This window comes from Eucyclogobius newberryi, unplaced genomic scaffold (assembly GCF_026437365.1).
Source record: "Eucyclogobius newberryi isolate DKJ021-1_F unplaced genomic scaffold, fEucNew1.0.hap1 SCAF_588, whole genome shotgun sequence".
NCBI lineage: Eukaryota > Metazoa > Chordata > Actinopteri > Gobiiformes > Gobiidae > Eucyclogobius > Eucyclogobius newberryi.
Window position 1 is genome coordinate 1 of NW_027316265.1, and position 12,954 is coordinate 12,954.

At 43.5% G+C, this 12,954-nt stretch overlaps 1 long non-coding RNA gene across 1 annotated transcript in view; it reads right to left on the reverse strand.

The window, feature by feature from the left end:
- Positions 1-1,280: 1,280 nt before the first annotated feature.
- The window catches only part of LOC140346176 (uncharacterized), a 30,389-nt gene continuing 18,715 nt past the window's right edge, over positions 1,281-12,954 (reverse strand). The window contains exons 2-3 of the long non-coding RNA XR_011924313.1: positions 3,045-3,150; positions 1,281-1,424 (exon numbers count right to left, since the gene is read on the reverse strand). This is a non-coding gene — a long non-coding RNA (uncharacterized lncRNA). The remainder of the gene's footprint in view (positions 1,425-3,044; positions 3,151-12,954) is intronic.

A 12,954-nucleotide genomic window follows, 5' to 3' on the forward strand; every position in this document is an offset into this window, starting at 1 on the left:
TGAATATCCCTATTGAGGAAAATATACATCTATTTTTGTCATTATTGCCGTCCCCTGAACAGAATATATTTTTTCTCGTGTGAATAAATAATGAAGAACTCGGCGGTCACAGCACAAACAGGACAATGTACATGACACATAGAGCCACACCTTAATGCCATGTCTAGTTCATTGTCCCCTCAGCTCTGCACCAATCACAAATAATAATAACAACAACAACAGTCATCCGAGGCAGCCGCACTCAGAACTGGTATCTTCTCTCACTCGGGGAAGATTAAAGTGCTAAAGAAGGCGGCCCGTCTCTGCAGCGCTGCGGCGTTACACCGTCCCACTGGATTTCCCTCTCATTTATCTAAAGCCCAGAGAATGAGTCGAATCAAAGGCGGCTCTGTGGAGAAGACGTTGCAGCTAATTTGCCTTGAAATCAGCGGTTTTCTGGGAGACGGCGCTTTGACTGGCCGCCACCGACGAGCCGCTTGCACATGGCTCTGGTTAAGAGAGCGCGGGGGGAAGTGGGAGAGGTGGTCAGCCAGGAATGGATCAAGACGTGCAGGCAGGAACTCCCAAATGAAAGGAAGGAACCTGTTTTCTACCACGGAAAATCATTACGGCTGAGCGCTTCCCGGTGTTTAAAGTATAAAGTTAGAATTCAATTTTAGTAAGGCTAGTAAATCTGGGTAGCGCTGTACATGGGACTTTATGGGGCAAACGTAAAACAATACATAGACAATTACTTTTAAATGTACATGACACAATTTCACGCATGTACCTTCTGTTAGTTGAAATGAAAACTATCAGTCTGTGAATCACTTCAATCTGAATGATATTTTTGTATGTTTTATTTTGTATGGTTCTCGTCGGTCCCTTGTATTGTCTATGGGTGAATTCACACTTGCACAAACACTAAACTGGGACAAAACCCTGAGATAAACCTGGACTAGACCAGGGCTAAACCAGGAAAAGACTAGAACCAAGAGTCAAAACTAAACTGAGCTCAAACCAGGACCAAACACGTAAACTCTACTACAGTTGATGTACTTTGAGACTCATTATACCCCACAACATCCAATGAGGTCAATCATAGACAACACAATGCAACAGAGTCCACACTCCAAGCGATACAACTACATTTTAAAAAGCATCTTCACTCTCTGCCTTCACGCAGTTTGAGCTTGACGCACAGTGCAGCTTGTATTACGTGATGTTCTCGCTTCCAGGTGTGCTCCCAGCGAGCCCGGGAACCCGCTCTTCAAAGCGCTGCTGTTATTCGACATGCCATGCCTTTAGTTGACACACTCGCATCCAGCACCATTTGGTAAGACTTTACCTTAGAGCAGCAGCGTGATAAGTGTCCACGTAGTCTGAGATAAAGAGCTCTCGACTCCTCACCACTGGGTCTGTGATGACCAGCTCCCGGCCCGAATCTGGAAAGAGACAAAGCAGAGTTAAATACTACGCATAAAACAAATAGAATGATTTCTGTGCAAAGTAACAAGTGCGTTAGCAAAGGTCAATAATGTGGTAACTCGATGATGCCAATTTTTGTGTGGTTGCCCAGGAGACCCACAGGCTGTTGGGAGAATGAGCCAAGATTCACGGTTGATAAATGACCCGGGTCGTATCGCGTGGTGGTCACTGAGCTCCAGCCTCCTGACATCTATTCTAATAATGCAGGGACCGGCCGCTGCTGCAAGGACACGCTGCAGATAGAGAAGTACGGGTCTGTCTGGAGCCTGCAGAGAATGTGGTGCAGGAGCGATCACTGCGGTGGTGCACCCGGGTTTGGAGTTTGCACTGATATAAGTCATCGTTTCAGTGGCATCGTGAAGAAAAGCATTAGGATATATACAGTGAAATAACATGATGATCAATAAACATGAACAATAGACACTTTGTTTGAGATAAAGATCACACATTGGGGTCGTTAGGCTTCAGTTAACTTAGAAATTTAACATGCAATTTCCAGATTAGAATAGAATATGCCAGACTAAATATAATCGTTTTATTTTCTTACAGGGCAGGCTTATCTATCAAGAAAATAACGTCCCAATGTAACTGTTATTCACACTTAATCCATGTTTTCCATCAACGAGTGCCTATTTTAAAAACTGTTTAACAATCTAATCTATCATTTTACTGTCGTCATTGTCAAGCACTTATGTTTTTAGGAAATATTTAAGTGTGACATGACTCTACTAGATTGTATTTTTTCATCCTGTTGGATTTGATCTTTGTCTGCTCGAGCGGAGTGCAAAGAGTCACATGACCGAGCGAGACGTTAACACTTGACTTCTGTCTGGCCTCAAGCGCCAACACGAGCTCAGAATCAGATCTGAAAGTCCTTCACGTCTTTTTATCAAAGTGCCCTGACACACTGCGGGAAGGGAAGTGGAGATAGGCAACGAGAGCCACTGTAACTACACAAAAAAGAAGAAATAATACGAGACAGCGTGACCTCTGGACATGCTGTAACCTTGATAAAAACAGAGGTGTGGCCTGTCAAAGTTAGTGGGTATTAGTAATGACAAATAAAACCTTTGTATATCAAGAAAAATGTAGTTTTTTAATATATAAGTTTCTGATTTCTTTGTCTTGTTAGAAGAAAATTATAACACTCACCATTTCTTACCTTAAAATTGAAATTTGATCTTAGTTGTTTGTTATTTTATATCATTTTTATCTTTATTTATTTTCCCCCTTCATTCCTTATTAAGAAATTAGGTTTTGTCTATAGGAGTTTTTGTTTATAAGAGTTTCGTTTATAAGAGTTCTTCTATTAAGAGTGTTTGTTAAACTTCCTATAAGTTATGTGTGGACAATAAAGGAATATCTTATCTTATCTTAGTTTTTTCTCTTGACGTTATAAGTGTCTGGATTTACATGTTACAACCTCAATAGTCATTTGTGAAAAAGGCGGCTCATTTGTTAAAGAAATGGACAAGAGCATGTCATGAGTATTTGCTAACTTTCCCTCAATGTAATAGTGGTTATGTGCTTGAGCGGTGAGATTTAAACACAGTGTAAATGTTTGTAACTGCCTTTACCGTTCTCATTGTTCCTGTCCTGCACCAGGTGTTGGTAGACCGAGTCGGGCACCTCTGACTGGCGGTAGTACCATTTCACATTCATCAGCAGATGGTCCCGTTTACTCTGCAGACACACACAGAAAAACAACAGAGCTCAGACCAAGGCAAACACATATTATTTTATTTGTTAACGGCATCACAAACCAGCTCTTGGCAACGGCGCCGACGCTGTGCAGACGTGCCGTTTATGACTTACAGGGCTGATGCCAAACTCACGCAGAGCGACCGAGTCAATTAAAAAGGGATTGTAGAGCATTTACAGCCTCCATAAAACAAACAGTGGGATAGGGCTTTGTTAGGGGAAGTGAACCAAACAAAGCAGACACGAGGATCTACCGTGTGCACACACTCGAAACCTTCTGTGATGGGAGGAAATCTACCTTTCAATAACACTAACATGCAGCAGGAGTTGTGATATTTGCACTAATAACATAGGGTAATTAATAGTGAATATATACTAAGTTTGTGTGTGTGTCTTTCTTTCTCTTATTATTTTTTCTTTTTTACTGCATTTGTACTATAAAATAAAACTACTAATTACACAACCTTTAATAATATCCGATTTATTTTACTATTATGTTTACAGCAATGTTAATTCGATGTTAATTAGCTTATTTTGCTATAACACTTAAAACATTGCATCTGGTTCGTCCAATGTAAATGCCATGTCCATATTAAATAAATAAATAAATAAATGTGCCAAGAAGAAGTAGAAGAAAACGTGTACCATTAGACTAGCTGCTCTTTAGTGCTGCCACCTACTGTTTGAACCAATTAAGTTCATGTGATAGAAAGGTGCACTTCTGTATGTGTCCAGCAGATGGCAGCACTGGGGCGGGAACAGAGCAGTGCCTCCAGGAGCAGTCAAGGAAACAGCAGGAAGGAGGGAGGAAAGAGGAAGGAGGGAGTATGAGTGAATGGAGCTTTGACTGTGGCGGGGATGAAAAGGGCAAAATACTGTTTTTATTTCATGTTATAAAATATTTATTGAGCCTTCACATGAGCCCAACTGACAGTCACAGAGAGACCCGGGCCCAGACGCGCTCCCATTGGCTCCTTCCCCCCCCCCTGTTCTTTATTAACCACAATGCACTGCAGTAACCGACACACACCTGCACGCCGCTGACACTCTGAGCATATGGAAAAACCAGGGGAGGGAAAAATCCAAGAAGTAATCCAAGACAGACAGTTTAACATCCGATCTTTCCAGGCGCTTAAATGTAACTGTGTGTGCGCCGATGAGGTCAGAGCGTAGATATTTAAAGCTTTCAGCGACATTGTTCTGTTATGTCACCGGGGAGAGCTGCAGGAGACGTGCAGCTGAGCAAATCAACACCTCCCAGAACACTTATCATATGTTGTAACCTGGTCTATGTGGTTCATGCTCATGTTATCGCTCGTGTTGTGGAGAAAGTAAAACCAATGCTTAGTTAGAACCATCTAAACTCACCAAGTGGAACTATGTGGATAACAATTATTAATCGTTTCATCAGCGCGATCAATCAATACGCCAATGTCCATGCATGTTTAACTTTAGGCAATGTCAAAAACTAAAACAATTAGCATTATTACAGTGCTTTTACTCACTGCAGAATGTATGCTTTGTAAAAACAACTAAAAAACGGATTAAACTGATGACTTACACTTGACTATTTGAACAAAAAGGAGTATCTCGATTACAATATTCAGACCATATTATGTCAAATCCAACAGAAATGCTTTAAAAATGTCCTTAAACGTATTAGTTTGAAGCGTAGTCATCAGACACATATGAAATGTTTTTGAAAATGACACAAAGCTCCAAAAAAATCCCCTCATACACCATCATCTTCTCACTTCTAGCAGTAAGTACGTTTGTTTTTACAGTGTTTTGTCCTGAACAGTCTTTGCTGGTGGCCCGTAATGCCAATATATTATTATTAGCTCCTGAAACACCAGTTTAACCTGACATCTGTTTCACACTCTCCACCAGGGCTTTTCCAATTGTCCTCCACCTCCTTCATTCTCCCCTGCTCTTCCTGTGTAGTGGTTAAGCGAGCTTGGACGTGTCAAACAGCAGCTGGCGGCCGGTCATGCATTTACAGCTTTGGATGATTGTGAATCGACAGAGCGCCACATTGATGGAGTGAGACCGCAGCCCAGTGGAGAAATGTATAGGCTGACGTCATGTCCCTCCCCCTGTTTTTCCTCTCCCCACTTAGCTCAGCCGTGCAGCACCTCCCGTCTACTCGGTGTAACACAAAAAAAAGACTGCTAATGTGTACTGTAGACAATATTTCCTCGGCGTAACCATAATATGTTCAATATTCTGCAAACTAAACAGCAGGAATAGAGCAATAAGCAGAAGGAGATAAGGTTATGGACTCCTCAAGCTATCCATATGATTCATTATCTTTCAGCACATATCAGTTGGCTTTGTACACACACTTTGACATTAAAATGCTTCCAGGCACAAACCGAAAGGGAGGTGCATAACATATGGGGCATGTAGTGTGGGAGAGCGCCGCGACTTTCAATTATCACAAACACGCAGCAGGGAAAACGAGAAGATAGCATTAGCAACGAGGGGGAAAAGGGAAAAGCGATGATGGACCGCTCGGGATGAACCAACCACCACTTGTATTGTCTGGCGTTGCCGCTAAGCTCGCCATTGAGCATAACACAGCCACCACAATGCTGAATTGATTAGGAGACATTCCTCGCTGCCTGTCGAGAGCCGAGCCCCTGCACATTGTCAGCCATCTTTGTCGGTCCTGCCAGGGGCTACAACGTGAACCTCCCTCCCCTTTTTCCTCCTGCGCGGCGACCCTGGGAACGCAGCTCACTGCGGAGAGGCCAGAAGACTTACTAACCCACTACTGTGAGGGTGAAATGAAATGACAAGAAAGCGCACGAGGAATACTGGAGGTGAATTAAAAGTAGGCGGAGCAAGACGGTCTTATTTTCCTTGACTGAAAATTACAACTTCTCTTGGTGCATTGAGAAAATCCCCCAAGGGTACAAGACGAGGCTTCCTTTTCCATTCATGGGGAAGATATAAATCTGAAAGTCATGCTCAGAGCCTGAGGACAATGGTGGCGACTGCCCTCCCTCCACTGGCATTCTCAAGCACACACTCACACACCGGGGCTGGATTAGAGCTCCGCAACAGGCATTCATGTGAGATAAAAGGGAAGCGTTTATGAGTCTACCTCTTTGAAATATGAATTAAACATATCTGCTAAGACAAAGGCATTTATCACGATGTTAAAAAGGGGATGAGATGAACAGAAGAGGCTCACGCAGAGGTTACTGGCCTGTTGGGTCAATAAAATGAGAGCAGATGTCTTTATGTTGTGAGCTATGAAGTCACGTCGCAATGGAAGATTAGCGGTTCATGAAGAATGTAACACCAGGGACGATACATCATCATAAATACCAAATGGAGATCTTTGAAAAGTATCTTTTGACTCAAGTCTGGAACTGAATCTTAGGACTTCAGTGATCTTTCTTTTTTATGAACGTCAGCTATAACCAGACTGCAACACTACACCATTTGGGAGTACAGTGAACTATAAATGGTAAAAACATGTTTGTCTTGCAAATCCAAGTTGGTTTCTCATTTCAATAAGCAGAAAGCTTTGTAGAGTTGGAGCTGTGAGTAAGGTGTACTCTCCCTGTGGCATTAACAGAGTGTTTGAAGCCTGGTAGTGAAGCTGTGGCCAAACTGAGGCGTGTTGTTACAACCTGTAACCCCCAGCCCCCTGCGCCTCCCCCCTGCGCCTCCCCCCCTGCGCCTCTGCCTCCCCCCTGCGCCTCCGCCTCCCCCTCCGCCTCCCCCTCTGCTTTGTAACAGTAGAGCTTAAACAGAACCAGAGCAGTGGTCCCACACGACAGGGCCCCGGTGCACCTCGTTAACAGGAAACCCAGGTTTATTTTCCCTGCTTTTCAAACACTCTCTTCTTTCTCCGCTCACCCCTGGACTGACCCCCCTCCAGCCGACCCCGCCCCCTCACAGTGACATCACCAACAGGCTCTCTGACGGTGCCCAAGAGGTGGCAGCCAGAAGTCAGAACATGAAAAACACACGGCCCTTAACGCCACTTGTGATGTCAACTGAACCAATTAAAAATGTATTCAATTGGATTTCGTTTTTATTTCACTTTTCGGAAAAACATTGTCTTTCTATCCTTTCGATCCAGCCACAAAAAGAGTCAAGCCAACGACCACTTTTAGTACGTCGAGGCAAAGCACTTCCTACTGTAAAACAAAGCCAAATCAGGAAACAAATCACCGTGGTAATTACTTTCTCTGGCATCTACGGGAGGGAAAAAACAACCGACTCTATAACAAGTCCAAGTGATGAATTGAATATGGTACAAAACAAACATGAAAGAATAAAACATACTTCTAACAAGACCCTGAACACAACACAAAGGCAGTGCAAGAGGAAGGGAGGAGGGGGGAGGTCAAACGAACAAGCATGGCAGCCATAGTTCTTGGTGTTAGCAAGGAATGTAAAGCAGTTGAGCCATGCTAGCCGGCAGAGAGCTTAGTTAGCTGCCACCCCAGGGGCCATGGGAGGCCGGGGTGAACTGGAACAGGGCTGGTAGCGGCGCGACATTGACAGGCGCAGCTCAAAAATGGCACACGGGGCGGAAAAGGCGAGGGGGAGTGTTCACCTCAGCCCCGCCAGCGCAAGAACAAAAGGCTGATTGTGGCATTTGGAGACAGCGGAGGGATCAGGAAGAGTAATCTGCTCCTCCGACATGATAAGATTAGAGCAGGGGAGGTGCATAAACACACACAGAAACATGATGGATCTGAAGGCCGGGCTTTTCCACTCTGCATCTTTCCCCTTTCTCATTTTCTTGCCTTCTCGGAGATCTGCCAGCACACCAACACTCAATAAGCACTTCCATCTGGCCAGCACACACACACCACACACAACACACACACACGCACAGGGGAAAGTGTCTTCATACACTGTCGAGGTACAAGAGATCTGCTGTGCTCACGCAATCTCCGACATCTCAGTGACTGACAAAGGAGGTTGTTAAAAGGGGATGCCAGCGTGCAGTGTGAGCAAACACGCACGGACCAGCCACTGCACTCTCGCTCTCCGCTCTCCTTCTTTTCTGTCGCCCGCACACACAAATAACAGGCTTTCAGAATAAGCACCACCATTCTTCTGGCGGCCCGGCAGAGGAACAAGGCAGGCTGAGGAGCTGGTGTCAGAGGCAGGAGAAAGCAGCTCTAAATCAGGCTGTCAGAGCAGGTGGCAGTCATATGCAGGGTGATACTTCAACACTGGGGAGACACTGAGCGAGATACAAAGGTGAGGGGGGTGAAGAATAATTAGAAAGTGACCATGATTCAGGCTGTAAGGTTTGTATGACTTTGATCAGTAATCATTAAAGCGCATGCGTTTAATGTTTTTCTACAGCGGTTTAATAAAGTTGCATTATTACTAATTGATGTCAAGAGATGTCAAGATTATTAGGTTAACTGAAGTCACAATACAAGCGTAGGAATAAAAATAATGATAGCGATAGTTTAATAAGACGAATTCAGGTCATCTACTAAAAAAAATGAAAAAATAAATAAATACTAGTGTGTGTCTTAAAGTAGTTTTCTACAAGTGTTATGTACTTTCAAACACAAGGCGTTGATACATGATACCAAATTTGACACATTGAAAAAAAAAGCTCTTTTCCTTAGACAATAAACTGTCAACACAAAATAAAAGTGCTTTCTTTATGTTTCCATGTGCACAAAATCATTCTAAAACATTCAGGTTCATCTAATTTCTCGATAAGTATCTACTTTCAATTCCAATTTCTGATACTTTTAACAACCCTAGTTTCCATTAGACCAAGTGAATGAAAGTAAATAAAGCATTTCACTGCCGTCCTCGCTGTGAATAATTGTAAAACCATCTCATAATACAAAAAAATTGGTATTGTGACCTTCTAATGCACTTCAGCAGCATACATAATCACTTTATACACAGAATGCTTGCTACAGGCCTATTTTAATCTCCCAATTTATAGCCACACATATTCCACATGATTTACTTTATTAGGAGCAACAGAGAAATATGACCTGCCCCTGAGCTCCTTATCCGCCCGGTAACAGCAGCACATATCCTGTGTGTGTGTGTGTTTGTGTGGGTGGGAGAGGAGCGTCCCAGCTGTGGAGGTGGTGGCACTGGCAGGACCTTTGCTCCCTGCCGACACCGCCGTAGTCCCTGCCCCGCCTCTCTTTGGCCTGACCTGTTTGGATATTAAATGGTACGCTCTCTGCTTTGAACACGCTGGGCCCATCTGCCAGGCGGCCTCCATGTTGGATTGGAGGAGGCATTAGGCGTTTCAAAGTGGGCAGATTTGCTCTTGTTGCGCTCGAGGTGTGCGTGCGACTCCGAGCGTGAACGCCCACGATGGCCTTAAATTTAAAAGCCCCTTTCAAAGAAGCGTAAATCACATTTGGAACACGCCGGTTGAGGTTATGGCAGTGAGAATATGTGTGGAGTTACAGTAGTGGTGACGGTGAGAGGATAAATCACGACGCAGCAGGATTGGTTACAAAACAAGCTGAAAACGGGCACAGTTTTTACAGGTTAAGAATTTCCTTTTTTAAAAGAAAATGCCTCATGTCAACGCTGAAAGAAATGTCAAGCTTTGAGTAAAAAGTGCAACTTCAAAAAGCTGCTTGATGTCAGCACTTTAAAACCACGTTCCTGGAGGAAATTGCAACACTACTATAGCTTACTAGAATGCAGAGCTGTCATGGTTTGATTTGCAACATGTGAGAAACGTCTAAACATCTATACCTTTTAATTGCCAAGGGCTGAGAAACACTGAGATGTTACAGTAGAATAACAAGTCAGAATCATTTAGTCGAGTGATTAAAATGACTGTAATATGACAGAAATTATTGTCATTTCATACTTTATGCACTTTTCAACATCACTTATGAATAACGGTGTGCGAAACTGACACAAATGTATATCTCAGCTTTTGTTTATTCAGGCGATATCACGTCAATTTAACAGAAACGTATGGAAAATGTCTGTAAAACTAATCACAAACGTTCAGAAACATCACCTAATTCAGCTCTTTTTGAAGCATTTCCCCTATAAATGATACACCCCAACCCCCACATGAAGCTAATACGAAAAATAACTCATGTTTAAAGCATACACGTGACCACAAGGGGCAGTGTCGTGACGGTTCTCCACCTTTACGCCCCGAGGCTCCGTCCGTACCTTAAAAGGGAAAATGATTCAGAACGCATGAATAGTTGCCACATTGTAACTCCACCTGTTCAATATAAAGAGGCTGTAAATCTGCTGTAACACTAACAGGTCCGAGCGTTGCCGCGGTGCAGATGGAACGGGTGGTGGGAGGGGGGGAAAGGGAGCGGCGGGAGAGGAGAGGGGTGGAGTCACATGGTGCGCACAGATGATACTAATTAAGACTTGGGGCTGAGGGCCACTGCCAAGCACAGGCACAGGCACTTTACACTGAAGGATCACAAGTGGCACGCATGACCGGGCCGTTCCCTCCACGTACTGCCCGCGATAAAACCTCAACACAACGGCCTTTGTCCACGCCACTCCTCCAGATTTCATAGAAGCCCAGTGGGAGCCGCGTGAATTAACGGCTGACACAAAAAGAAAACGCACGATGTTGACCACATTGCCCTCTATTTCGGCAGAGATAAAATACAAAATGGATAAGCCTTTTAGCCGCTCGCTTCATAAAAACGGCCCAGGCGCGGTCCAACTTAAATATTTGTTCTTGGCTCCGGAACAGCTGAACCGTGGGCCAAAGCAGAGACATTTAAGGCCAGTTAAAATGGTGTTACAGGGAAAAACTGCGAGGGGGGAAACGAGACGATTGCACTAATGGCCATCGCTAACGGCGCAACTGGGCGAATGTGTACGGTTGATTTTGAGCACAAAGAAGAGGGCGATGCTTCACGGTCTCTCCAAGACTCTTACGGAAATTGCGGGGTATAGACATGGAAGAGGCTAGAAATGTTTGTGGGACAGATGGAGGCGGTTAGGAGAGCTTGTATCTGGCTGTGGGGATCGTAACACAGACTTTATTTCAGCTCTGTCAGACATAGAGTTAGAGCTCCACCAGGAAAACATTGTCATTTCTGCCTTTTGACCCCTTTCATTTAGCCGCTCAAAGCTGTCTGCCTTTGATACCTGGCTTGTGGAATTACAAGGACAAAAACATGACGAGATCATTTTGGTTTGTTAGCCACAGATAACATCGATTCAGTGGAGATTATCAAGAGTTTCTGTCACAATGGATGCATTTACTAGTCAAAAGAATTCATATCTTGTAATTGTTATGTTATGTCCTATTTTTCATGACTTGAAACCCATATAACAATAATAATAATACTCTATCCATAATGGGTCGGTGAATAATTATCTCAATGGACATTTACACACAACAGTAGACTCAAGGACAGAATATGAATGTATCTTATTATCAAACTGTAAGATAGTTGTGCACTTCAAATGATTTATATGTGTTTACTGAGGACACTTAGATGAGCTCTTAATGACAGTGTGATCAGACCAAAACAACTGTTCACTGTCACCATCTTTGCTTTGGTGTATTTCCGGGGGTCGAGTCGTCCATTGTGTTAGCTGTGCCTTGTTAGCCTAGCACAGTGAGGTAATGAGACATCTTACTAATGCTGCCCGTGCTCCTGCTCCTGCTGCTCCTGCTTCTGCTGCTCCTGCCGCTGCTGAGGAGGAAGAGAAGTGTGGGGCGTGTGGAGAGGATATGAATATCAAGCGCAGTGTTTGAGCGAGTGTTTGTGAGCGTCAGATTGGCCGTCAGCCCGCCAGCTAATCCCGCTCCCCTTTGTGTGACTGTGCCTGTGTGTGTGTGTGTGTGTGTTTGACTGTGTGTGTGTCTGTGTGTGTCTGTGTGTGTGTCAGGAGCGGGGCAGTGCAGTGCAGAGAGAGAGAGCTCAGAGCTGGTTAAAGGCAGGAAATGAGGAAGCAGCCGGGGCCAATTCTAATCGCTCTCTCTACCTCTCGCTGTAATTCACAAACACATGGGCGGTTTTGCTTCCAGGATAAAAACGTAGGGTCATGTTAATGCAGCTGTAATAAATAAGCAATGGAAATAAGGTTTAGACTCGGGGGCAGGATGTGTGCGGGGATATGAGGAAATGCAGCCAATGAAGTGATATACAATTACCGGTGCATCTTTGAAGAGCGAGCTGCAATCTAATGTCATTGGGTTTTAACATCTTGTAGAGCACAGAGAAGGAAAAGTTATGTTAAAGATGTTTTTTCCTGGTACTCGCATATGTAAAGTAGATCATAATTTGACATTTTGTTCATTGTAAAGCAGAATATTGATCCAAAACGGCTTAATAATAGAAACAGGACGATTGATTTCCTGTTCAAAACTGCTGAACTGAATGTGCGTGGTTTCATTTGTTAAAAAAAGGCTGTGTGATATTGACCCGGAGTCGACTTTATTTTAATAATTACAAGTAAGCACAGAGATGTTGGCTTTTTCTTAAGCCCAAAGGAAAATAAATAAATGACTCAAACATGCAAGAATCACTCGACATATAACTGTGATTAAGCTCATGGGAAAAAGCTCATAAAAGTCTATTTCTGTGCACTGTAAGAAAATAACAGTTCAAATTAATTTCTTAATCAACAGTGACACTGACCAGAGGTGAACTAAATGGATTTCATGAAAATTAATGTAGTGTAAAATTAGGCTTCTGCTCTTTTGGTTATTGGAATCTTGGCTTCTTATAAAAACACAGAATGAGTTTTTCAAGTATTAACATTCTTACAACGCAAAATATGTAAATGATTAAAAGATTATTAATCGCA